The 25,978-nt window shown below is 37.2% G+C and overlaps 1 long non-coding RNA gene across 9 annotated transcripts in view; it reads right to left on the reverse strand.

Moving 5' to 3' along the window:
- The window catches only part of LOC308197856, a 318,611-nt gene that overhangs the window by 225,480 nt on the left and 67,153 nt on the right, over positions 1-25,978 (reverse strand). The gene's annotated exons all lie outside the window — the stretch shown is intronic.

The raw sequence follows: 25,978 nt of genomic DNA on the forward strand, positions 1-25,978 counted from the left end.
TATACAACAGATAACATTTTTTTCTATTTAAAATGTCATTTTCAGTATCATAGAGTGGCATTGACTTACTTCTACTGCTATATGAGAAGCCAAATATTGGAGGTGTTCTAATATAATTTGTTTTCTCCATTTTTGTATTGTGTGGTAATTTGTTTGTAGTAACGTGTCATTTCACTGAATGAGAATGTGTGTTTAAGTGATGCTAGTTTTGCTTAATGTGCTGATAGAAAAAAAAAAAAAAAAACTAAAGCAATTTCATGTTAACTGGCAGTAAAGTTCCTAACTTGAATATGCGTAATACTCTCTTCCTGAATAATTTGCTTTTCCTATTTCTGTAGTGCTCCCATAGGGAAGTGCCCTTCCTTCGTGTAAAACAGGAGATTGCCTTGCATTTAGGGTCTCCCTGTATCAGAGTAAATAGGATTTTATCACATCAATACTATTGCTGACCAAAATGAGAATTTTTGTATTAGGGGAAACTGTAATATTTCATCATTTCTAATCATATTTAGAATCACACAGATTATTATTAAAAATATTTTAAACAGAAATTATCATAGCAAAATATGCAGGCCTGTTCTGCCTGGTGCTCCTGTAACTCAGTTTGAAACACCTTGCACTTCAGGTGCCTTCTCATTCCAGCTCATTCCCAAGACATGAGAGTTGTGTGGTTTTTGTACAGATGTATGGCAAGCAGGGCACTTGAGGTAGCTGTTCTATGACTCTGCAAAGCACTGCTGGTATTAGAGCGAACACAAATCAACACTGAGACAACAAAAGTAAGAAATTCTGACTTTCAGTCTCCTTAAAAACCTAACTGTCTCTCAACAGAAGGTGCAGCAACAGAAAATGTTTTCCCAAAAAGCTGTTGAAAAGCATCAGAAATATTTGTAAAGACAATTCAAGCTTTAGTTTCACGCTTATAAAATTTCACCGAGACAGGTAAATGGCATTATTGCCTTTTTATACATAGCAAATTACATCATAGGTCCCACAAGGCAGTGAGCTGCCTAGCTCCTTCTGGAGTCAGTCTGAATTAAGCATCTGGAAACACTACAAACACTTAATACTGTGTATAAACCAGATCACAGCACTCCAGCACTAGGGAAACCTCACCTCTCCCAAGGTAAATAAAACACCTGAGCAAGAAAGTGGTGCTCCGGAGTTAGAGTTATTAGAATTATTAACTCAGAAACTTAATAAGAAGAATTGTCTAGTCTGTAACATATATATATATAACTTTTTAGATGGGTAACAAACTTTTTAAAATATATTAAGTCTGTTTTATAAATGTTATAGCAATGTTAAGATAAGTTTTCTTCAATACTTAATATTTGTTAAGACCTGAATACTTTTTTCTTGTGGCTGTACATAGTTGATTTACATAAACATGCAAAATTATTTCACATTGGTCTTTGTAGGTTAACTTAGCCACTTATTGACACTTGTGGGTTTGTGTGCAAGTATGTGTTTCAACTAAATATATGTTGTAGTTATTTTCATAAATGCTGGGAAAAAAAATAATAATAAAAAGTTGTGTAAATGTCTAAATATGCACATTTGAATATCTGTCCAGCCTAGTCCAGCCTTTTGGTTTCATTCTGACCCAGTCCAGTGGCCTTTCTTGATCTTTTGGGAAGAGGCAATTCTGTGAAAACTGAACACCTCCTACTTAGCCAAAAGATTAAGACTGAGAACCAATTTATATCAATTTCCACGGTGCTACCAAGTCTGAGTTCTGTCCCTTGAGACTGGTGAGGCTGGATTGCCCCAGTTTGGCCAACGTGACCACCCAAGCATCACTATCTTGTTTCCTACCCTTAGCCGTTAAAATGGAAAGGAAGGTTAATGTTACTAATTACCTGCTTCAGGAAACACCTCTGAAAGCCCTCGGCTTTAGCAATAGAAATCTGACTCCATACAGTACACTACATTTGGTTTGATCCACAGCTCCTTAAGTCAGTGGGAAAAAATGCAATTAATGTCTAACTAATTGATGGATTGGGGTCAGTACTTGAGTTTTCTGCATATTCAGTTGTCTACTTTTTTCTGCTTGGCCAAAATTGTTAAAGGTTTGTTTTTAATTAATTGACTACTAATGAATACTGCCAAATTCACACAAATGAAATCCTCCTTCCATCACAGATTCCTGAATGCCACAGCATCCCCATAGGCCTGAGTTCTCAGGAGGCACAGCTCTGCACCCAGGGCTGTGTGGGCACTGAAGTTTCTGGTCAGGCTGCAGGCTAGTCGTGTTGCTGTCTATTCCAACATTTAAAGTGAATACAAATGTCTCTAGCAAAGAGATTTAGGTCAGTATTTACATATTTGTCCAGTGACATTATGGGTGCTGTCAGCTAATACAACAAATGCATTTGTTGTTTTGATTGTTTATATTTCGGTTGCTTAGGGTTTTAGTTCTGTTTAGATTGTTGATATCTAGCAATACATACACTTGGAATAAGGGCAAAGTCAAGGTCAGTGCCCTGGCAGATCCACTCCAGACCTTGCAGTCTGGACGGGGAGTTGCTGGATACTCTTGGGGCAGTTCCTATACTGACGGATGTGCTCAGGAACAGTCTCTCTCGCTACTAGTGAGAGTCTAACATCTCATCAAGCAAACATTGTTGAATGGTTAGACTAGAAGTCTTTGCATAATATACATTTGATTTAACTACTATTGCAAAATAACTAATGTAAAAATGCTAGGCAAGCTCTAAGAAAACAGTGAAGTATTCCTGCATATTCTCATAGGGAAGTCAGCCCTCTCCTACCCCACAAAGAATAATTGTAAGAGTAATTATTAGTGTACGTCAGAGGTGGCAATGTAGGGTGGATTTTTTTCTGTTACATGTTTTCCTGCTACAAACTAGATCTAAAGACCCAGCTGATTTCCTATAAGAACAGGCATAGCAAGCTCAGCAGCAAACCTCAAGCATTTACAGTGAGGAAAAGCATACCTAATTATCCTTACTTTATGGGTAAAATGAGACACAGACAGGGTGACCTGGCTTGACCCAAATCACTCTACCTGGCAGAGATGCAGCTATAGCTGGTCACTTCAGTACCAAACCAACACTTTATACTGTCCACCTCATTAATTTAAAAATGTATGAGGTTTAGGCATTATCATATCATAAAGATGCTTATAAGAGTGGATGGTAGGGTATATATAGGACTCTGGCCTGTGGCCAGAAGCTCTGAATTACACTTTTTCTTGGCTGCACCACTCACATTCAGTCTTATATGAAACCTGAGCTAATAACAGATCATAGATATCTGTGCCAGGTGCTGAAATGATCAATTATTTTTCCAAAAATAATCATATAAGTACAGTTAAAATCCCAGAAATATGGTGTCTGCCCATTGAACAGACATACAGATTTTGATAAATACTTCCTAGGCCATCTTTCCCATTCACTGCAACTCCAAACATTCTAACTGAGAAAAGTGTATCTCAAAAAAATCATAGTATGAGTTGCTCAGCGCCATATCACATCTCTGTGACTTCATGCAATTTCCTATTTGCAATTGGATTGAGTAAGAACAGCAGGTTTTGGTTCTTTGTGGCTTACTAAAGACTCAGATAAGTAAGCATGAACCAGGGGTGGTTATGTCACTGACAGACATTTTTGCTTTGAAATCTGATCAAGCAAAGAGTGCAACCACCAAGACCTGAAACCACTCTTAGATTCGTGGCTATTCTACTCAACTCCTAATTTATATGGATTTATAGCATAGTTTTCTCCAACTTTTCTTTTTTTGGTTCCAATTTATCTATTTTATTTTCTTGATTTGTAATCCTCATAATTCTTTTTTACTGCTACTATGCATCTGGATGAAAATTTAAGAGCTTTTTCATACTCTGAAGACTCTTTTGTGTTCAGTAAGGCAGCAACTTTTTACTTATCAAACCATTTCTCTTTCTGTACTTGAGCATGTGGATCATTACTCTACCTTGTGTGCATTCTGTTGCATTTCATCAACGTCTTGGTTCTGACTGTACTTTAACCTCTTCTGACCTTGGACATTATTTCTCTGCTACTGTAACTTGTTTTTACATAAGATCTTAGCCCAAGCGGTCAATCTTTCACTTATGCCCCTGCAGTTCTTCGTTAGAGTTTCAGAGTTTAAGGACAGAAGTAAACTTAATAAACTTAATATCTTTTCTAACTTCCTAAGGACTGCAGACCCCCACATTACATTCCTGCCTGGGTGCCCCTGTATGGTTTCCAAGAACTTAGGTTAGAAATTGGGCCTCCAAAAATTAAACCATTATGTGACAAAAACAGTTGTCAATGATAACAAAGAAAATGCATGTGATGGCCTGCAAGAGGACATAGTTGTACTATTGGGTGCTGAGACTCCACGTTCTCAAGAGGAGGTATGAAAGATGGCTCCATGGCAAAGAACGTAAAAGTACATTTTTCCCATTTTAATTTTTAAAAGGGCATTCTCACCCTCCAAATTAACATTTTCTCCCCCAAACGTGCACATGAGCACCACAATGTTTCTTGTACATAATGATCAATTAACATTTCCCAAAGTGCTGTTCACCATGAGTAATATCAAACAGACACACACAATGCTAGGTCATCCCCAAAGTCCACTTTATCTGTCCTACACAAGTTGACAGGCTGCCCAAGTGCACTGCAACATGCATGCCACATCACATCCTTTGAAAACAAGCAAATATAGTAGAAAACCAAACTTAGAAATTCAGTCACCTCAGATCTTAACAAACATCTTCCCTAATTTCTGTCTATAGCAGACTTCCTCTGACATAAGACTCTATGCTTCAGAAAATGTAAATAAATAAATAAATAAAAAAATCAGAATCTAATAGGAACCTGCCTAAAAGCTGACAGATGTCCCAACTATTCAGAGGTGCTGCATCACAGAGCTGGCATTAACAGGCTGTGGTATTCTAGTTAGCATTAACTTTGTTCAGTTTATTTGCACTCATTTCCTTACAGCACCCCTCCTGATGGCCCTTTCCTTGGCATTGTCAGGCCTGCAGAAGTCAGCATGCAGATAGCCACGCTGGTTTTACATCAGCTATTTAGGACGTTACGGCAGCTTAGGCATGGTGCTGACAAATTTATAGACATAGAGCTGAGACCAAGGGCTGAGACAAAAGAGTTACCACAGCTTGAGGAATTACTAGGAATTTGCTGAAGTGCGTTGCACAATTTGTATGTTCTTGGGCCATCTCAAAAGAGGATAAAACAAGTTAAATTAGACTTCTTTCTTTCAAGTTGAAGATAATGCATTTTACCTTCCCATTGCCAGAGGCTATGAGGGTGCACCAAATAGGTTTCTGGGGCTCAGCTGATGTTTGTTAATTTGTCAAGCCACAGTAACTCAATCACATACCCGAATCCCTAGCAAGAGTCACTGCCATTATGCTAAATGCCTTATGCTAGCAATCAGAATACAGTTATAGATATTAATGTACCATCTTAGAAGCTGCGTTCATCTAATACAGAAACCCTGGAAAATGTGTCAGAGAACCTTTTGCTTTCCCTGTTCCTTGGTGATGGTGGATCCAGTGGAGGTTTGGCCCTGTCACCATATCACATCTCACCACTGACAGTGGTGATCCCTCTCTGCCAAAGCAGGGAGCAGACACAGGCAAGAGGGTTACTGCTTTTAGGGTTTGGTAACAGCAACAAAGACCTGTCTCTGTTGGAAGAAATACTGTGTGGGTTTTTCTCTCAGTGATTTTTCCAGGTGCAGAATATCTGGGATCTTCTTGCCCAGACAAGGGCACAAGACTGAAGCTCTGACTGATCACTCACAATTACCACTTTGAACTGAAGCCTGAAATCTGTGGGAAAGCTATTCTACATGGTGTTCACTCTAGCCATGTCCAGATAAATTAAAACCACAATGTGACCCTTTATATTTATTTCTTCCCCAGAAAACAAACAAACAAACAAACAAACAAAAAAAACAGACCTTTAGTTTTTCCTCTCTGATTTATCAAACGTACTTGATGTTCACTATAAGGTTTTCTTTTTTTAATTCTACTCTAAATTTCACTGTGTTTTACTATTTACATATTAAACTACATACTAGGGCTCATGTTTATCGTTCAGGCCAGTAAATTAAGTATTCCATCCCTATATTTTTCTGAAGTATGTGCCGCACTTTGTAGCTCTAGATTTCACCTCATTATTTCAAAATACACTCCTTAATTGACTGAGATAACGCAAATAATTTTCTTATTGATATAGTACCCTGTGTGCAGCCACAAGAGGAAGGCAGGTCAGGATCTCTTCTACACACTAGAGCAGAGTATTGGTGCCAAAAACAGCATCGTGGGTACTTAGAATAATATTATTGTACGTTAATATTGTAGCCTGTCAGTTTCTTTAAAAGAACACAAATTTATTCTGCTCTCAATTTATTCTACTCCTAGCCCCCTCAAACTGGTAGTGAGGAAATTAAAAGCTTCTGGGAGTTGGATACTGGGACAGATTCTGCAAAGCAGGCTAGGCGGCTCCTCATTTAACTTTTGGCCAAAGAGCTTTTGTGTGGTGGGTACTGCTGAGCCCTGCTGGAAATGTCATGGAAGTGTGCAGGTCTCGTGCAGCTGGAAGAACAACATACAGTGCTACAGTTCTTTTCCTGAGACACGGCATAAAAGCAAGATACTGAACCATAGTTAGGTCTATAACCAAGCAATATTTACTTCAAGCCATTTCAGTTAATACCTGTGAAAGGATTAGCACTGTAGACAAGCCATTAGTGGCAACAATGATTATCTACTATATGTCATAAGGTGCGGTGAAAGACTAAAGTGCAAAATTAAGCTCTTTACTAGCTTAAGGAGATTTTTGGTTTAGGTGCCTATGCAAGAATAGACTCTGCTTCACCTTATAAAACAAACATTAAGGATCAGCAAATCACGGTGCAAGACACTTACAGGACTTGGGTGGCTATTTGAGATATGAAATAAAAGTCACTTTATAATAGACTTACAGTAAACAAATAACAGGAATTATCTGGAGTTGATGAAAAGATTATAAATTAGATATCCCTGAATGCTATTAAATATCAGAGTTACTGGATCTTTTGGCAAACTTACTGAAAAGTTGCAGTGTTTTCAATGTAAAATCAGACTCTCTGGTGAATGGTAATGATGTCAACACTCATTGTATTTCCATCTTGCAGATGCAGATTATAATACACAGCAGATAAACTGGCTCACATATTTACTTTTTGAAAGGTGACAGGGCAGAAAGCAAGTACTGCCCCCCAGGTCCTCATCCACAGCACCCAGCCATGCGTTCTTAGCCTGGAGTAGGACCGGGTCTATTTTTCTATGACATCTACTTTGAAAGGGACAGTATTAGCCAACTCCAATACAATCTGAACCAAATGTGATTCTCAGTAACCTGACTGCTATGTTGGGCTGCAGATGGGAAATGAACACAACAAAGATTCCTCCCAGCCTGTCTTCCCAATGGCAGAGGAAGATTTTCTCCTCTGAATTTGCAGTGCTGCAGCCCCTTGGCTGTAGGATATACCCCGCCAAGATACACACTGTTAGGAGGAAAATCTAGCCTGGAGTTAAAGCTGTGTGGATCAGAAGCAATCCTCCACCTAAGCTAGCAGATGAAGACAGGCTTTGATTCATCCATTGAAGGCATGATTGGCTCTTACTCAACTATATTGCCATTGAAGGAGCAATGTGAGCTACTGTTTAGAAAAAGCAGGTAAATGTTATAATGGGTTACAAAATTGTATTTTTTAATAGGTGATCAAATCTTTGTGGATTCCCCTGGTGAATGCCCATAAACCTATGACAAAAAAACATTAGCATGACATATATGAACTTATGTGAACATAGGTGCAACTGCACTGTGATCTTGCAGTGTTTGCGCTAAATGAGGCACAACTTCAAGGCTTGAATCTCAGTTTCTTACATGGAGAATTCACTCAGGTAAAAGCACGAATTGAGTTCTTACACATACTAAATTATTTACATCTCCAAAATACATGTTGCTGGTAATACGATATGTAATAGACAAGTATAAACTTAGTTATTCACATGGTAGCTGGTTTCCTTCAGAAACAAATACACAATCAAGTCTAAATACTTTTTTTTCCTCTGTCCCAATTAGTTTCCATCATGAGCCTTGAACAGAATGCTTAATGAACATACAATGACAGCTGCCCTCACCAGATTAATCTATTGGTGGTCATATTGCTTTCACTGGTTTTAGCATCTTCACTTTCCTTAAAGAGGGCATCCCCTGCACTTGTATCTTGCCCAAACTAATTACACAAATTCTGCTGATTTCTGTCTACTACTATTCTAAACATTAAGTTCCCATGTTTATGCTCAACCACTTTTCTTGGCTTCCACTGTACAATTGCCTGAAGGTAGGTTAAAAATTAGTGTTCTTCAACAATACCGCTAGTACTGTAAACCTTCATTAGACCTTTTAAATACTTGCCCCAGACTGGACAAAATTCCCCATTAAATCCCCTCTGATTTCTGGCAGTCATTAATGAGAATGAGCCACGCTGCCTCTCAGGCTACCCAGCACTCACGTCAGCATCTTGCACTGTCAGGACCAGCCAGTGCTGCACAAAGAGCAAGGTTTTAAGTACAACACAGCTCTTTTTCTGCTAGAAAACTATACGTGCCAAACAATCAGGTTTTAGCCTTCAGATTGGCCATTCAAGAATGGTTTTACTGATGATAAAACTGGCATCTATCTAGTGCTTTTCAACAGGTGAACTATCTAATAAGCAGCAGAATCCCTGTGCTAAAGAGATTACACTCTGAAGCACTGAATGTAGTAAAATGCTGCATTAAATTTAGCAGGTGCTCGGCATGCATTTATTAAGTGATTATTCCCTGTGCTGATACTTCCCTCCTCCTTATTTCAAAAACTGAGCTTTTTTTTTTTTTTTTTTTTTGCAATGACTCTTCCTACATCTTTGAGCTCCCTCTCCGTTGAAGAAATTCACTGCTGCTCCACCAAAGGCCCATACATCAGATAATTGGAGTTAAGAGCTATTTTGAAGTCTTAAGTTGCACTTGTCCTGGCTCTCTATGCAGGAATGAATTTCACTCCCTGTGTATGTGCACATTCGAAGGCTCTAAAATGTTTTAGACTCACAAATTGTCATTCTGTTCTGATGGCTTTTTATTGTGTATGAGGCTAAGCTCTTGAGTCATGGCATTTGCTGCTGATTGGAGAGGGAAGGAACCACTTCTAAGGAATTACAATGTTTTCTAAATAATTCTGAATAGATATTATGAAAATACATTACATAAAGTGACTGAACCTACTTCAGTTCACTTCTGTTTTCTTTTTTCATTCATACACATTTAAAAGAAAATTAGTTTAACTTTGCCTCAAATTAAAAACTGAATTTAACTTATTCTCTATCCTCTAATTAATATTATATATGTATGTAACATACAGTTGCAGTTACATAGATGCACTGTGTAGAAAAAGCATCCTTAAACCAAGCTCTCTTTCTAGAGCCAAAATAAATAAATGAATATGGTAAATTCAGAAGTACCATTTATTAAACATTATAGCCTTTATTTAGTATTCGTGTACTTTATTTCTTTGAAAGTAACTCAGAGTAGCTTCAGTTTTCTTTATCCTTTCTGGAGTGTAGTGCCCTAGCATCTCACGTGGAATTTATAAATACAAGATTACAGATTTACGTATAGCAGCACACTTAGCTGTGGATGTTGATGAGAGACAGGAAAAAAAAAATAAGCAACCTAATAATAACAACAAATTTGATTACAATAGCCTTATTTTTTCATGATAATTCATATGAAGGAATTTTATGTTTGTCCTAAGAGAATTTACCTATAAAAGACTGTGATGTCTGCATTCATGCAATGCATTTCCTGCACCATCCATCACAAAAAGCAGCTCACTATACTCAAAAATTTCTTTCTTTCTTGTTTTAAACATTCTGAAAACCAGAATATAAAAATTCTGCATGTTATTCAGCATTGCTACAGGGGTTAAATTGTTAATGCTTTACTTTCACTGTAGTTTTTTATCAAACTTTCTTTATTCTTTCCCTGGGGATAAACAAATGGACAGCTTTCCTCTCTAGTATTCCTCCTTCCATTACCATCACAGCAGAATGCATCTGAGACTATAATAATTCAGTGATGAAATACAAAATGTCGCAATGCCATCTCTCTTAAAGTGAACTGAGATTTTGTTATGCCATTTTAGGTGCACTAATAGCTCCTAAAGTCCCATGGAGTATCTTAATGTGAATTTAATGAGCTGATAGCATATAAATGACAGTACTGTGAGGGTGAAGGTGACATAACCTTTTTCCTTCTATTTGATATTTGTCTTTGAAAAAATACAGATCTTTTCAAAACGTACCACATTATTACAAAGTGCCGCATCATTCAGCAAGGAGGCTACTATTGTTTTATCATTTTAAAGCCCATTTTTTTCGCTCTCTTTATGGCACAGGAAACAAGAGCACTTTTTATTTCATCATTAAGGTAATAAAAATCTCAATAATTTCCCATGAGGAACAGTGCCAATACGTGGCACTCAGGTGCTCATGGCCATGTCGTGTAGTGCACATCCAGTGACAACCCATCATTTTTAGCATTCATGTTTGCCCTGATAGCCATTCTAGTAACATGGCATCAGTACGGTTGTGTGTGGATCACACCTATACCATCTTTATTTCTCTTGTGTCATTTTTGTTTCCTCCTATCAAGGATAACACTAAGAGGTCTACTCATCATTGCTGACTCCCAGACTCAGTATGTCATTACTGGAGCATTGCCATTTATAACGAGTTGCCTCCCTTCGCCAGCCCGCTCTGCTCGATGGTGTCACACCCCATTGTGCGCCCAAATCCCAATCACCTTCCGTGCGGTAATGAGCTGTGATCCCATCAGCACTGGCTTGGATCATCACTGACACCATCGCGCCCAGGGGAGGAAGGTACCGACGGTAAAAGATAAATATATTGGTAATCAGATAGCAGCAGATGTATAGAAAACATAAGTGGCAGATTAAGGAGGTAACCGAATGTATTAGGTTATTAAAGTTTGCCAGAGTGTAGCAAGGCAGCTTTCCCACTGCAGTTAGAGGTATTCTGTTTAAAAACGTTAATTCAAGCTTAAGAAAGAACATCTCAGGGTTTTTTTTCCCCTCCCTTGAACACTTAGGGACGTGGCAGCCAATGATTTGATCACTTCCATGCTAATAAAGACTGTGTCCCAAAAAGAAAAATAATCAACTTTCTTTTATCTTTCACCAGATCTTACAAACATATTGCTCCTAGACAACGCGTAAATCCCAGAAATTTTAGAAGTTTTTCATTTTTGCATTTAGGTCAGTCAAGGTGGGCTTTTTTATTTGCTTTACTTTAAAGCACGTGTAGGACAGATTATGAATTAGATCTGAAGGCAGCGTTATTTCAACATTTTTTACAGTCCCAATGCTGCTACACTCAGTACACAAGAGGAAATAAATTAAATTTATAAAAGTTATTTCTTCCACCAGCATAAACGATAACATTTGCTCTTCTGAGAAAGATGTACCTTGGGCTGCATTTGACAAAGGAAAAATAAATAAATAAATAAACAGCTTACGTGTTTCAAAAAGTTGGAATTTTGGCAATCTATGAAATTTGTTTAGAAAAACCTTTTCGTTGCCAGGTGACAAGGCAAAACATATCACATATGCTTAACAACCAGCTTGTACATATTTTGTCTTTCCAAGGTTTCTAGGGCTGGTCAGGCACAATGATGCATTACAGCTGAAGGAGCTTCCAGCAGGGACAAATGTTTGTCTCTTTCCAAAAGAATTTTCCTAATCCTTAAGAAAAACAACTCAATATTTCTCATTGTTTAATGATTGAGTAAGGATTAATTCTATTCAAAATTCATCGTATTACCAGTCATAACATATATCGATGTGCTTGCTGAGAATGCATACTATTGGTTTTCTGGCACATCATGTTTGTTAGCATTTCATGGTATAGTACGAGCAAGTATAAGCAGGAGTTCTGCTAATACATACAAATTTCTTATAATAGTCTGACATTCTATCACTGCTCTAGTGTTAGAAGACAAATGTAGGCAGTGTAAAAAACTACAGACAACTAAGGATCAATGGTAATAATGGGATAAAATGTACATCCTAATACTTACAAAAGCTATGGTTACCACAGTCTAAGCACCTTAAGATCTCTGATATTTGCATGTTAGCAACATTTAATTTCACTGAGGAACTTTCTCATTTCAGTGGAACTGAATAATTGGTTAAGTTTGTAGAGGAAGTCAGAGACAAAGCAGAAAAAAAAAAAATGTACTCAGATTCCCCCCAAATCAGCCATCATCACCAGAGGCTCATCCTTCCCTCTCAAAACTCAGCCCATGCTTGTGAACATTTACACGTATCCCATGGCCTGTAGCTGGAGTTAATGGACTTCATACATGAGAAATTAATTGTGGGGATAATTCTGAAACAATTACCTTTTCTTGGAATCGCAGTCAACAACTATTCTAATAAATCATGGTGCTGCTCACATTATAATGATCATTAGTAATCAAATGCATCTGTATACTCAGCCTGTTTGCTCACTTAAAGTCAAAATACTAAAAGGCAGAGCAGAGTGAAGTGTCCAAGCTCCTGTTTGCCAAATGTGCACTATGGACACAGAGGGTCAGTCCACTCACTTCTAAGCACTTTACTGTAGCTGCAGTCGTAAATTGTTTGTGCCATACTGCAACTTTTGATCCCACTCTTTCTCGGAAAGAGACTCATGTTCGTGCCTACATATGCTATGTACATACATTAAGTATTGTCTTTTTTTGTCTCTTTTTTTTTTTTTTTTCCCCTTTCCTTTCTAATTTATGGTGTCCCTCAGAAGAGCATTCAGCATGACACTTGAAATTAAAATATTTTTTTATCCCTCTTCTTTCTTAAGTATCCAGAATATTCTGCTGTATTAGCTTTCAAACTGTAGGCATTGTTTTCTTGTGGATGTACTTTATGAGAACATGTAACAAAGTTAGCATAACACAAGTCATTTGCTAACAGCGACATATTCCTTTAGAATCCTTCATATAATTACAGAACATCTACATACCATAAAAACAGAATTAAAACCACAGGAATTTAGGTATCAAACCTAGTCTGAAAGATAATCGTATCTATAATAACACTTGTCAGTAGAAAGAAATAAATCAATTTTCAAATAGCATTATTGATCCATTTTGAACAGTGAGTCGTTATTTCTTTATTTCTCTGTGGTAGGGAGGAGCTGCCCCACGTCTCCTTCCCACCCAGCTGGGCATTGCCTTGTAAACAGGTTGGGTTTGATACTGGAAATTTTTCTTCTCTCCACACCAATCTTCCTCATTTCCCACGTTCTTTAGGGGCAGCTGCAAGGCAGATGTCAGCAGGGAGCCAGGCATGCAGGGGATGAGCACACACATTGCCCTTCTCCTGCCTGCTACACCGACTCCCACCTACCCTGGGGAGGGAGCAGGGGGGGGAAGTGCAGACAGAAAACTCAACCCTAAAAAACTTTTTTTTTTTTTTTTCAATTGTAGAATATAACTTCTTGAATTAGGTATCTGGTAGGAACACTTGTGCTTGCAAATTCCAGTTTGCTCTCCCTGCCGGTAAGCCACGCATGCCAGCAAGCAAATTTCCTAGAATCCTCATCAAAAGACAACAACAAAGGGCAATAATGATGGTCAAATCAAATTTATTTAAAAGGAAAAAAAAAAATACACAAAGGCTTTCTGCATTACGGTCCAGCTGCAGTATGCCTCTACCTGCTGCCATTAATATTTGCCAGTCCTCTAACGCCTTAAAAATTCAATTCTGTTGACCTCCTTTGCTTTTTCATTGTAGATTATACCCAGTTGCAGTACAAGGCATCCATTTAAACAGTGTAAACTTACACTGTGAGATATGATCCCAGATGAGGTATTGCCTCAAACAGAAAATGAAAAATATTCCATGCATTTTAAACATGAATCAAAGATCATAACTTACACAAATGCGTAATACATTTCTGCTATTCTCTGGCAGAAAAGAAAAACAAAACTGGCAGCTATAGCAATTGTATAATGGTAATTATTAGGAGAAATAATTATGCAAAAACCTGTTCAAATTATATACAGGATGGAATGACTCAAAGCGAGAAGAATTTAAAGTGATAGTTAAGACTTCAGCAAACCTCTCTATATGGCACCGGGCAGCAAAAATCAGACAAACAAATGTATCTGTTGAAATCTTTCTGGCTTCTGAAGTTTTTTAAAAATTGGACTATACACAACTATTCCTGCTCAATGCCTGGGGTCCTGCTGCAGGGATTTCAAGGTTGGGAATGAAAAGTCTTTTTCACCAGTCCCTTTGCATGCTAGCTGCACAGGCTGGTTTATTGGGCAGGCTCCAGGCCAGCCAGGGCTCTATGCAGCACTAGGGCACAAGTACTCTCCTACGCACGGGAAAGGAGGGTGTCTTTACCCAATTTTATTACAAATGGATCATAATCACGTATTTATGTTCATTCAATATTATCAGTCCACCCTCAGCTGCAGGTGGGTTTAGAAAATTAAAACACTGAATTAGAGGTGAGAAATGGAGCAAGATGCTGCAGCTGAGCCAGGTAGTCCCACAGCACTGATGTCCAGCCTTTATCGTCACCCACCCTGGTAAGATTATTTTTGTCCGTCCACAAAGCTGATACTTCTCATCCAACAGGTTTTCATCTCTGGTCCTGATCACTGTAACGGGCCTCATCCTGTCACCCTGATATTCTGTATGGGGTAAAATTTCAGTCATTGAAATTATCATCTTTGAAAAGTCAAGGAAGGCTCACCACATTTATTTGTTTATTTATTTATTTATTCCCCTAGATTTTGTGGGCTTTCCCACATTCAAGTTTCTTGTTCATTCTGTTCCAGATCTTGCTTCTCAAACACCTCTCCTTATTTTCAAAACTTCTGGTTGTGTCATGTCCCTTCCTACAATTAAATCAATGTTTTGAACAACTTTCATCAGCATCCTTTATGGTGATTTTACTACTAAAAAGCCTATATACAGTTATTGTTTTGTTCTTCACCCTACAGTCATCAAATACCAAATCCATGCATGTGCTTCTCTTTCCTTCTCAAGATACATAGAATGGAAAATGTGCTCAGGGGCTCAGGAGAAAGGATTAGTCCATCAGCTCTGATCCAACACATGCTCTTTTTTTGTCAGATGTTACCATATGTCTTTGACCTCTTTACGGACCATTTCATTGCATGGTCTGAATGCTAGATCTGCTATCATGTTCACAATTGTGAATACTGTACAAAACTTACTCCTTGAAATTCTGATAGCCAGTGAAAATGCAGGAAGGAAACTGACAAAGGCTTCAGGATACAACTTAAAATGTCAAAAGACAGAAAAACCATGTTGTGCTGACAAGACAGTCATAGACAGTGAAACTTAATCAACTTATCATATCAAGAAAGTTGCTTCTTTCTGTAAGGAAAAAAAAAAAAGTTATTATTATTTTTAAAGGGTCATATATGGTTGTGGTTCCAAAGTCTAGGACAGCTCAGAAAACATAACAAGTTTTTGTGCATAGGGAATAGGGGCAAGTGGTTCATATGATTTACTGTTATTAGGAATAGCGTTATTTCCTTCAGTATTTAAATATTGTATTTATTTCTTCAACACACATAATCAGCTCACCGTGTTCTTTCTAATTACATTAGCTTCCACTATACAGTCCTTCAGTGTTACATCATTATAGGAAACAAATACAGTGCCATAAAACCAAAAGCCCACTATGGACTCAGACAGTGAGACAGTTGCCCAAAATTTAAATTAGGAAAGATAATATTCAAGTATTACTTGAAGTAATAATGTATAATTTTTTAATTTTAGCAATTATGCATCCCCTACTCTAGATTTCTTTAATGCTGTTGCCTGCTGGGCACCTCCATGAGACAGGGAGATGTTATTATCCCTCATTTAGGGATAAAGGCCTGAAGCACAGAGTGCAGTTGATGTGACACGTCAAACTGACATGGTGAGCCTTGGCTATGTAACAAGTACCATGGCCTTGAGATGAGTATCCATGCAGGACATCCACAGCACCAGCCGAGGAAGCCCTTCAGTCTCCATTTTCTATTTGTTTCCTCAAGAGCTCAGGTTAGAAGTACTATTTTCTTTACTGAAAGGGTTGTGAGGCATTGGAATAGGCTGTCCAGGGAAGTGGTTGAGGCACCATCTCTGGAGGTCTTTAAGAAACGTGTAGATGTAGAACTCAGTAGCATGGTTCAGTGGTGGACTTGTCAGTACTAAGTTAAAGGTTGGACTATATGATCTTAGAGGTCTTTTCCAACCTGAATGATTCTATGATTTTGATCCCTTCTGCCTGCATTAAGCACTCTGGGAGGAAGGTTCATGACTAAATCCACACCATGTACCTTTTTCTGTGCCAAAATTTGGCTGACTCAGGAGTTTCAGTGCCTGATCTCACCTTCCCTCCCTGCACAGCCTCTTCCCAGGCACACCCTGCTTCACCAAGACTTCGCATGTTATTTCAGCAGTTGCTGTAGCAATTTACTTCTCACCCCCCTTCCCTTCTCTGATGTCTCTCTCTCACTGCATAACACACATAATTCCTGAACATTTTATTTCTCAGATTTCCCTCTTTCTTTATTACCAGTTGCATCTTGGTAGTAACTCTAAGACCGTAAACAACAGAAGAGTCTTATTGTGGTATAAGGATAAATTCAACTAAAAAGGTAATAAAAATATTGAGAAATAAAGGATAAACAAACAAACAAACAAACAAACAAAAAATGGTGTGTGGTTAACATGAAGGCAGTGACACTGGATTGTATTATCAGAGATGGATGAAGAAGAAAATGCTGTATCCCACCCACTAGATCATCCTGGTCTCTATAGCCATGAGTCCTTCTCTTTGCTGCCCATAAGGTGTCACAAAGGGAACGGGAGCAGTAGAGATACTTGCTAGCAGTCACATGAATGGGACCAAAAAAAATACTGGATGCTATGCCAGCATCAGTGGAGAAGAAACGAGCAGCAACATCCACAAAGTTCAGAGGAAAGAATCTTAATATTTTTCCCCCCACTTTGGCTTTCTGCTGAGTTATGTGGCAAGCTGGAACTGACACTGCATATCTGAGGAGGTGAAAAGGAGGAAATCAAACTGAGTTCAATAAAAGACTGAACATTGTAATAGCAGCAGTTTGAGGGTTATTCATTTGTATTTTGTACGACATACTGTGGACACATATTTTGCTTTCCAATGTACTGAAGTTGTATGCAATTTTTATTGACAACTGCATTATAAAAGCTGCCACAATTTAGTTTGACATGCAGCTTTTGCACAGTGGGAAGATGTGTCAAATGGTTTGTTTTTTGCCTTACAGGAAATTACTGAGGTTTTCAGGACCGGAAGAGAAAGCAACTATTTTTACTTCACTTTTATTGAAAAAGGTGAGTTGCATTTTTGGGAAAAGGAATTTCATTCCAAGAACTAAAGTGATTAGTTCCTATATCCCAAGCCCATTTTTGTAGCCAAGAACTCTCACACCGTGTGTTACAAGATCACCAATGAAGCTGCTAGCAATGTTGCTATTCTTGTCTCCTTTGTTAGGGTTAATACCTTCTGCAAAGCATGATCTACTTTTAAGGCACAAGATAAAAGTTTAATAGCACTGGTAATTAGTTCCAACAGTGGTGGTTTCTTTGATATCTACAACGGCCTTAGTTAGGGTCCATAAATTCCATTTCACTTGGGTCAACCATCCATCAGGTGATAACTACTGTTCCCTGCTACCCACCTGGACTGGCTGCAGTGTGAAGCTGCAGTCAACATTGAGCACTGCTTATTCTTACAACCTAATGCAATAGAAAGGTTTCTTTGGTTTGTCTGGATATTTGGCAGAAAGCTTTGGCTTACCATCGGGTCACAGACTTTGCATGAATGCTGTTATGCATATTTTATCCTCATATTGTGAAATGTACATCAAGCTAGGTTGCTTGGATAAACTTTACCAAAAAAATGACAATAGCATAGCAGTGAATGGAATTTACAACTCATGCTTCCCAGTACCTTTACAGCACAAAAACTGTTTATTAGCACAAGTTTTCCCTTTGCATGTTGTGTTTACTTGTTTCCCAGCAGGGTCTGCTGATGTTAATGGACTCACAGCAGTACATTCTACTTCTGTTATTACAGGTCTAATTCAGTCATTAACATTTCATTAATGGACTGGCCTCCTAGCTGTTTGCATGGCTGTCTAGATATTGATGAGCTTTCTAGTATAGAAAACTGGTATTTAAGGCAGACTCTTAGAGGTTTATTAAACTGCTAGTGAATCTTCATAGCATTCTGTCATCTATTTTAGAAGATAAAAGCCAAACCATTGAACAAATTTGCATTGCAAAAGTTGTCAGCACCTGAATTGAAAATAAATCGCATGCAAAAATGCTCAGGAGGGGAAAAAAAGCACAGATTCCATATGCTCCATTACCTGGATACACGAGTTTCCAGCTCCTGCCTTAAAACTGATGTGGCTCAGCACTGCCAAGTCTGCTGTGCTCTACCTTGGAAGGAATTGCACTTCGGTAGGATACAAATTGATTCCTTTTTCCACCTCACAAGGGTGTTCTGCAGCTCCAGTAGTTCATGTTTTCAGAGACTTTGAACTGGAGTTTTTAATCCCGCCCACAACCTACTCCGTTGGGAATAGCTTTACTGGTACCACTGGAATTGGTCTAAGAGACTGCTCAGAATAGCAGAGCAGTAGTTTGGGGACCTTTGACATTACTACCAAAGAGGAAGACATCATAATTTCTAGAGTTCAGTAATTTTCTAGCATTATCAACAGTGAAGTGGAATCTAGTTATAGAACTATCTAGGTAATTTCTGTACCCCAATGGAAGGTAAGTGTCCTTGTGAAATTGCTCAATGGAGTTATGAGATGCTTCCTTTTACCACCTCAGCCTTTTCCCCGTTAAAAGACTGTGTATTTTGAGGCACCACAGAGAATTGGAATATATTGTATTGTATCATACGAGTGTCTAATGCAAGTACTTTGTGAAAATTACTAATTTGATATCATAATTATGCTTGTAATATAAAATTATTAAGCACTGTCATATTGCACAGTAAATGGAACTTATATTGATGTAATAAAATGTATTTCAATTCCATTACAATAACTTTATCATATTCTTTAATGGTATCCACAGTTAACAAAAATAAGATATAGCCAGGAAAAACCCAGCTGACAGGTCCTGTATACTACAATATTAGGTCATAACAGATATCATTTGTGAGCTCTCTTATGTACTTTATATTTCTGAACACCCACAACTTATTTTTTTTTTTTTTTTGTTAGAGAATGAGTTGTTAAAAAGTAGAGGTAGGATTAGAGGCAAGAAAACAAAATCCCTAGAGTAAGTTCCCTTAATAAGTATGGCATTATACATGCCTTTGATTTCTGCTTTATAAATGGAGCTATAAATATTATTGATCCTAAATTCATATTTTTTTAAAGGATCTTACTAGTTCAGTCAGTCAGTACTATGTCAGGGTGTCATGAAAATAGATCTCATTACCAAAACTGAAGCTAATTATCTTGATAAATGTACCTATGCTTGGAAATTGGAGGGTGGAGGGGGTGTGAAGAGAAGAGAAAGGAGGGAAACTGTGTTTTCATACAAATATGTTCAAGTGTTTTTCTCCTCTGTAGAACTGTCACAGCCCAGTATGTATGAACTACTCATTTAACAGTGGGGGAAAAAAATAAAAAAGAATAGAATTATGGGAAAGGATGACAAATCCTCATCTAAACATTTTCATCTAGGCTTCTTTTGTCTGTCAGGGTAAATAAAATGAAGAAACAAACTGCAACTGGGGTGGGGAGAGGGGGAGCAGTCAGCTAAAATGTCATGACTTGCTTCTCTGCAGGTGTCAACTTGACTTCACTGAAATGGCATACAACTTTGATTTTCTCATCAGGAAAAAAATGTTTATTCCCTTTACCAGACCTAACAGATAAGAAACTACTGTGTGTAGCATTGAATATTTTGATATTGTGGATATCTATGTATAGCTATTATTGAGACACATGCTAAAAATATTTTGTGTGCTTCATGTTGAACTGTTGTCATGAATTATTAAAATGATCTGTTATGTTTTCATTAAACTGGCATTCTTAATAATTTAAACACTGGTCTTTAAAACACTGACTGTATATTGATGATATTTGCAGGAATAAAGAGAACCCCCCAATTATTCTACATCTTGAATATATTTATTTATTTACCTCTCCCATGACATTATGCATTACTATATGCCTATATTAGTTTATTGTTACAGACTACGCTGTTCTACATTCGATTTGTCATTGAGAATTTAGCTGCTTTTAATCTTGCAGTCAGTATTTCCAGTTACAGGAAACTCATACTTTCAGATGGTTCAGGTACACATGTTCAATTTACTTTAGGAAACGAGGTAGGAAAAATCTTCAAAGTCATTATACAAGTGTTTGTGATAGTTTATAGTGAACCAGTGGTCCATTCAGATGGCAACCTTCTTGCACCTGAACAATGTCTGATACTAAAAAGGAAAACCAACAGTTAAGAGACATGTGAATAAGTTCACAAGTTGTAGTCTGACCTCAACAAAATCCTCAAATTTCTTCTCAACTATTTTGAACAAAAAATGTATTTTTTTTTTTTCTGGTGACAATGGATGAAAATGAAGTTTTGAAAAGCCTTTTGACAAATCATTTAGCTTTGGTAATCATCTAAACTTTAACAGTATTTATGTTGTATTGCATCTTATATGGGAGTATCTAGGACCATTTTACTGCCTTCAGGGATGTGCCTCAAGGACGGATGTTTGAAGAATGGTCAACAACACTGGAAGCAACTGTTCTACCATGTCATTGCATCTTGGATATGTGCTTAACAACTATATCTCCCATAATCTCTGGAAGACCTGAAAGTTGTTACAAAATTACTATTATTAATTATAATAATTATACTAAGCATAATCATTAATATATAATAAACATTAATTATAGTTATTATTATTAATTTAAAATATATTCAACTGCTATTTAAATTTTTTGGAAGGGGGGAGTCTGATTTGTCAAAAAGAGAAACAACTTTACTCTTTCAAAGCAACTGTGAACAGCTTTCAGTGAGGAGACACTATATGGATTTCATGATTTTGGATCACAAGCCCTGCAAGCTTGCGCCCATCTTCACAGATCCTAAAAGTATCCAGCCCAGACTTTGACATTAACTTTTTGCATTACCTTTGGAAAGTCACTTAGATCCTCTGCATTTCTGTTTAGCTGTGAAATCGGAATGAGAGACATTTTCTTCTTTATAAACAGAAGGACTTCTTAGAAGAATATATTAAAATAAAAAACCCAAAAATTATTTTAAAACATTACAATAACATTACTTTTTAAACCTTATAATAACAACAATGACAACTGCTTTAAAGTTAGAAGCTATCACAAAGACTTCAGTAATTATTCAACCAAATTTAAAGTAGTGCAAATCTAGCAATGTCAAAGACAGAAGGTAATATCCACCATCTCCTACCTTAGCTACCAAAATGACAACATTCACCACGGGGATTTAATGAACTTTCTAAGGATATTTTGGTATGAAACACATCACATCATCATACTCACTCAAATACGTCCAGCTGAACCTCAGAAAGTGTTGCTTTAGACTTTCTGCTTTTTTGGTTTCATCTCTAGATGAAACACAAACTTGCTTGAGAGCAAACATTTTTCTAAACAATGAAGGGTTCATCTTGTTACTCATCCCTGAAATGATGACCATCAGCAATGGGTTTACAGGACTACAAGAAGTATAAGAAGGTATTCAGATTTCAGGCTGTCAAATTAAATTGAAAAAAGAACCCATTTTACTGTTAAAAGTTCAGAGAACAACTCAATTTCATAATTTTTTTTCTTTTGCTGAAATTAATCTTTCACAAATTTAATAATAGATTTTTAGAAATAAATTTTCTGACAAACAAAATAGCCTGTGAATTCCAGAATAAGAAAAGAGTCTAAAATACAGAAACGCTTTAAATATACATGAATAACAAATTGAGCTTAATGAGAAAACAATAAATTAATTATCCCAGTTATTTGCATTTGTGGGTTGGTCAATTCCCTTAATCTCTGTGTCACTTGATTACACCACAAAGCAACAAAACAAGAACTGTTTCAAAACACCTCCCCAAAACTGAGGACAAGACTCACAGCTTTCCTATGGAAGAACTAGAGATGACAAAAATCAGAAATTCTGGGAGTCAGTTGGTGTTAATGAGACCCTGTGATGTGTTACTGACGTAACACCAATACTCATTTTACACAGCACAACGATAGCAAGATTTCAGAATATTAACTTCAAACATCATGCAAAGTATGAATAATTTTCATTGCTGCAAATTTAAAAAATGCATCATATTTCTTTCCCACATATGTCCTCGTAGCCTCATAAAACAAACTGTGTTTCATTATATGATTATGGGCTTGTGCATATACATCACGAAATGTTAACTACTGTAGAAAGTAGGAAAATAGATTTTGACATTGGAGAATTATTTTTGCTACTCTCCTGTGCCTTTAGATCAAAAGGCAGAGCTACTTGGCTGTTTAATCTGGCCTGAGTCCAGAACTGCATACCATGGTGAGAGATGCCAAGAACACTGATGCCACATGAAACAGAAGTTATCTTCTAAAACCTCTAAATAATCACAGGACAATTTGTATTTTAACTGATATAAAGAACAATTTCGTTTGGCTTTCTTGCCTGGTCAGGAGTTATTTTCATATAGGCAACTGAATTCTGTTCTTATTAATAAGATGTCTGAGATGCTGTGATCGCTGTTATAGCATTTGACATCCCTTCCATACTGTACCCACTGAAATGCATGCTTTTCTGTTCATACCATGCTATAAGGGTTACCATGTAGTGGTAAACAATCATAAAATATGCTTTTTCTCCTGCAGACAAACTCTTAAGTTGAAATCTAAATGTATATGAACAAGTCCAGTTTGTACTTCATCACTATTTAAAACCATCTAGTTAGTCCTGTATACTTTCTGTCCATTGTAAAGTATACTGCTACCCTTTTAATTAATTCACAATACAGACTGCTATTTTTTGGTTTATTATGTTCCTAAAAGGATAGATGATTTCAGATGCTCTAGATGTTTTAAATGTTGGAAAAGCAGTAACAAAAGCAAATTTGTACAAAATATCATTACATTTTATGTTTGCAATTCTGTTTTTATTTATGATCTGTGATTCTGTGAACAAACTCTACATATAATATAAATGGCTACTTCATTATATTGCAACTGCTGTAAGTTCTCAGTTTCCACAGCATAACTACTGGTCAGCGTAACTACCGGTCAGATCTTCCAGCTCTCATGCTCAATGTATTTTTATCTGTGCAAAGTGGATGCTAACAGAAGTATCCTGGCATGGTATCACTCTTTAATGCATTGGCTAGGTGTAAAACATGGGAAAGATGCAAGGCTGCAGAAATGTGGACTCATTAGGAAAATGTATATAGCAACATATCAGAATTGTCCATTTCTATTTCCATAAAGATACTGGCAATAAGAAAAAAAAATCAGAGCAAAATTAAAAAGGGGTATTATCCTTTAATGGATAATTGTATACAACTTTCTTTAGACCATAAAATAAAAAAAGCAGCTAAAATGGAAGGGAATTACTAGTTGTTTTAATATACATTGAAGCTATTACAGCACTGAGTGTTTTCCCTAATGAAACTGTGGAAACCTCCACACTTGGAGGGGCATGAAAATGAGGTTCAAGAAGATACTGAAAATATAAAATGAGCATCAGAAGATGTCAAAACAGGTATCAGACCTCCCAATCTGCATCCCTGTGTTTTACTGCCATGCATTCCAGTAACACATTCCAGTCTACAACCGCAGTGCTGCCAGCCCTCATGGCCATGCCTGGTTTGGGGAATCGTGGTCCCCCTTCCTCTCTGGAAGGAGGTGGGAACTGCTCAGCCACTGTGATAAAGGGAATGCTGCCACTTCTTGATGCGTGAGCACAGGGATTTCTTTCAGGAGCAAACACTGGTAAGCAATGTTCCAAGCATTACACAGCTTTTCATTCCCGAACACCTTGAGGCCTCCAGAAAGACATTCTGGGAGGGTGCAGAGCACCACGCAGGTGGAAATGGAACTTTTTTAACATTTTAAAATATTTCTTAGACTCAGGGCTGCATATTACAATCAGATTTTCCTTGTTAGCATGTTACCTCTTTTCCTTTGTACAGAACTGTCTTGAAGGTTCATCTACACTGTCTTCAAGGTTCAAGGCAAATGTAAAATACATTCCCAAAGCCATGGGAACTGTACTGTTTGCAAAGCTTTTCCGTACCATTTCAATGAAATATCACTATTTTTTTTATGGAATGAATATATCTTAAACAGACCCTTAAAAATGAGAAATATGGAGGGTGGGGTGGGGTGGTGAAGTTTGACAATTATTAGTGAAACAGAAGATCGCAGCATGCAGGTTTAAATCCCAAACAATTCTGTCCCCATAAGATTACCAGGAAGAGTTAAAATTCATATCTCCTGTCTGAAAAAAGAGTGTTACAGGAATGTAATCTGAACTTTTCAGAGTTAAACTTTTGTTACAAATTAGATATAAGATTTATTGAGATGCTTCATGTTTAATAAAATACTCATAACAGCTTGTGATATTTCACAGGATAAATACACAGTTAACAATCCTCATGGCCTTATTTGTATAGCAGATCTAAGAATAATAAATGGTTCATTCGGTAGCAGCATGACAACAAGTTATTTCAGGTGATAAAAAATGTGTGAGATAGGAGTCAAAATGACAAAACTCCAAGGACTGAAGGTTCTAGTGCATACAACATTTAAGTCCCAAATGAGGTTACACTAATCTGAGCATCACTTAAATTCCCAAACCACCTGAAATAAGGAGATGGAAATTTCCACACATTTTCCCAGCAAAATCCACAACCGTTCTTTTATTTCCTGCACAGCCCAAGAGAGCTTAATCTTCTCATGTTATTCAAATCTAATAAAAGATTAATATCATCTTAGTATAAAATAATATATAATTATCTGAAGACAAACACATGCAATTATTCATCCTGGCTATGTCCCTCAAACAACACATAAACAGAGAAAGTTCACTACTTCTTATAAAGTACTTTCTCTCAAAAATACTAACAAGTTAAAACTCTCTGATTATATTTGACTACAGAAAAACACACATTGCTTTCATTTTTGGAAATGCTGAGAAGGCAGACACTCTTAGGGAGGTCAATGAGACTTACTGATTACACAGTGTTACGGAAAATTAGGCTACTTATTTGGGAACTAAATATGGACTTTAAGAGCATTCAATGAAGTCACACTTTTGAGTATTTTGGAGCTGGCCTAAATTTTTTAAAGAAAAGTTTGAGATGTTGAACAACAACTTTTCGGAAGAACAAAATATTTATTACGTTCTTCATAGCAATTAAGGGCAATTCACATAATCAGGAAAAAAAAAAAAAAAAAAGGTGATTTGGAGGGGCCGGTTATTGGCTACACTTCCCTTTTTCCTGTAACAAAATATCATTTTGCAATCTACTCAAGGTACTTAGGATGGCCCCAGCTCTTGTTGTCTTTGACTCTTTGGTATCTGAAGGACAAGCAGAAGATCCGCAGGATGGTTTTTGCACCACCAGTGTTGGCCTCTCACCTGTCCCTCAAGATAAAAAAAAAATGGAGTTGAGACTGTTTAAAGAGAAGGGACAAAAGAAAGGGATGTAAATAAACACTTCCTGTTTTAAGGAAATTGTTAAAAATTAAACACTTTCTACAAAAGCCATTCTCATTGCTTTA

Source organism: Anser brachyrhynchus, assembly GCF_964034855.1.
Source record: "Anser brachyrhynchus genome assembly, chromosome: 7".
Lineage (NCBI taxonomy): Eukaryota > Metazoa > Chordata > Aves > Anseriformes > Anatidae > Anser > Anser brachyrhynchus.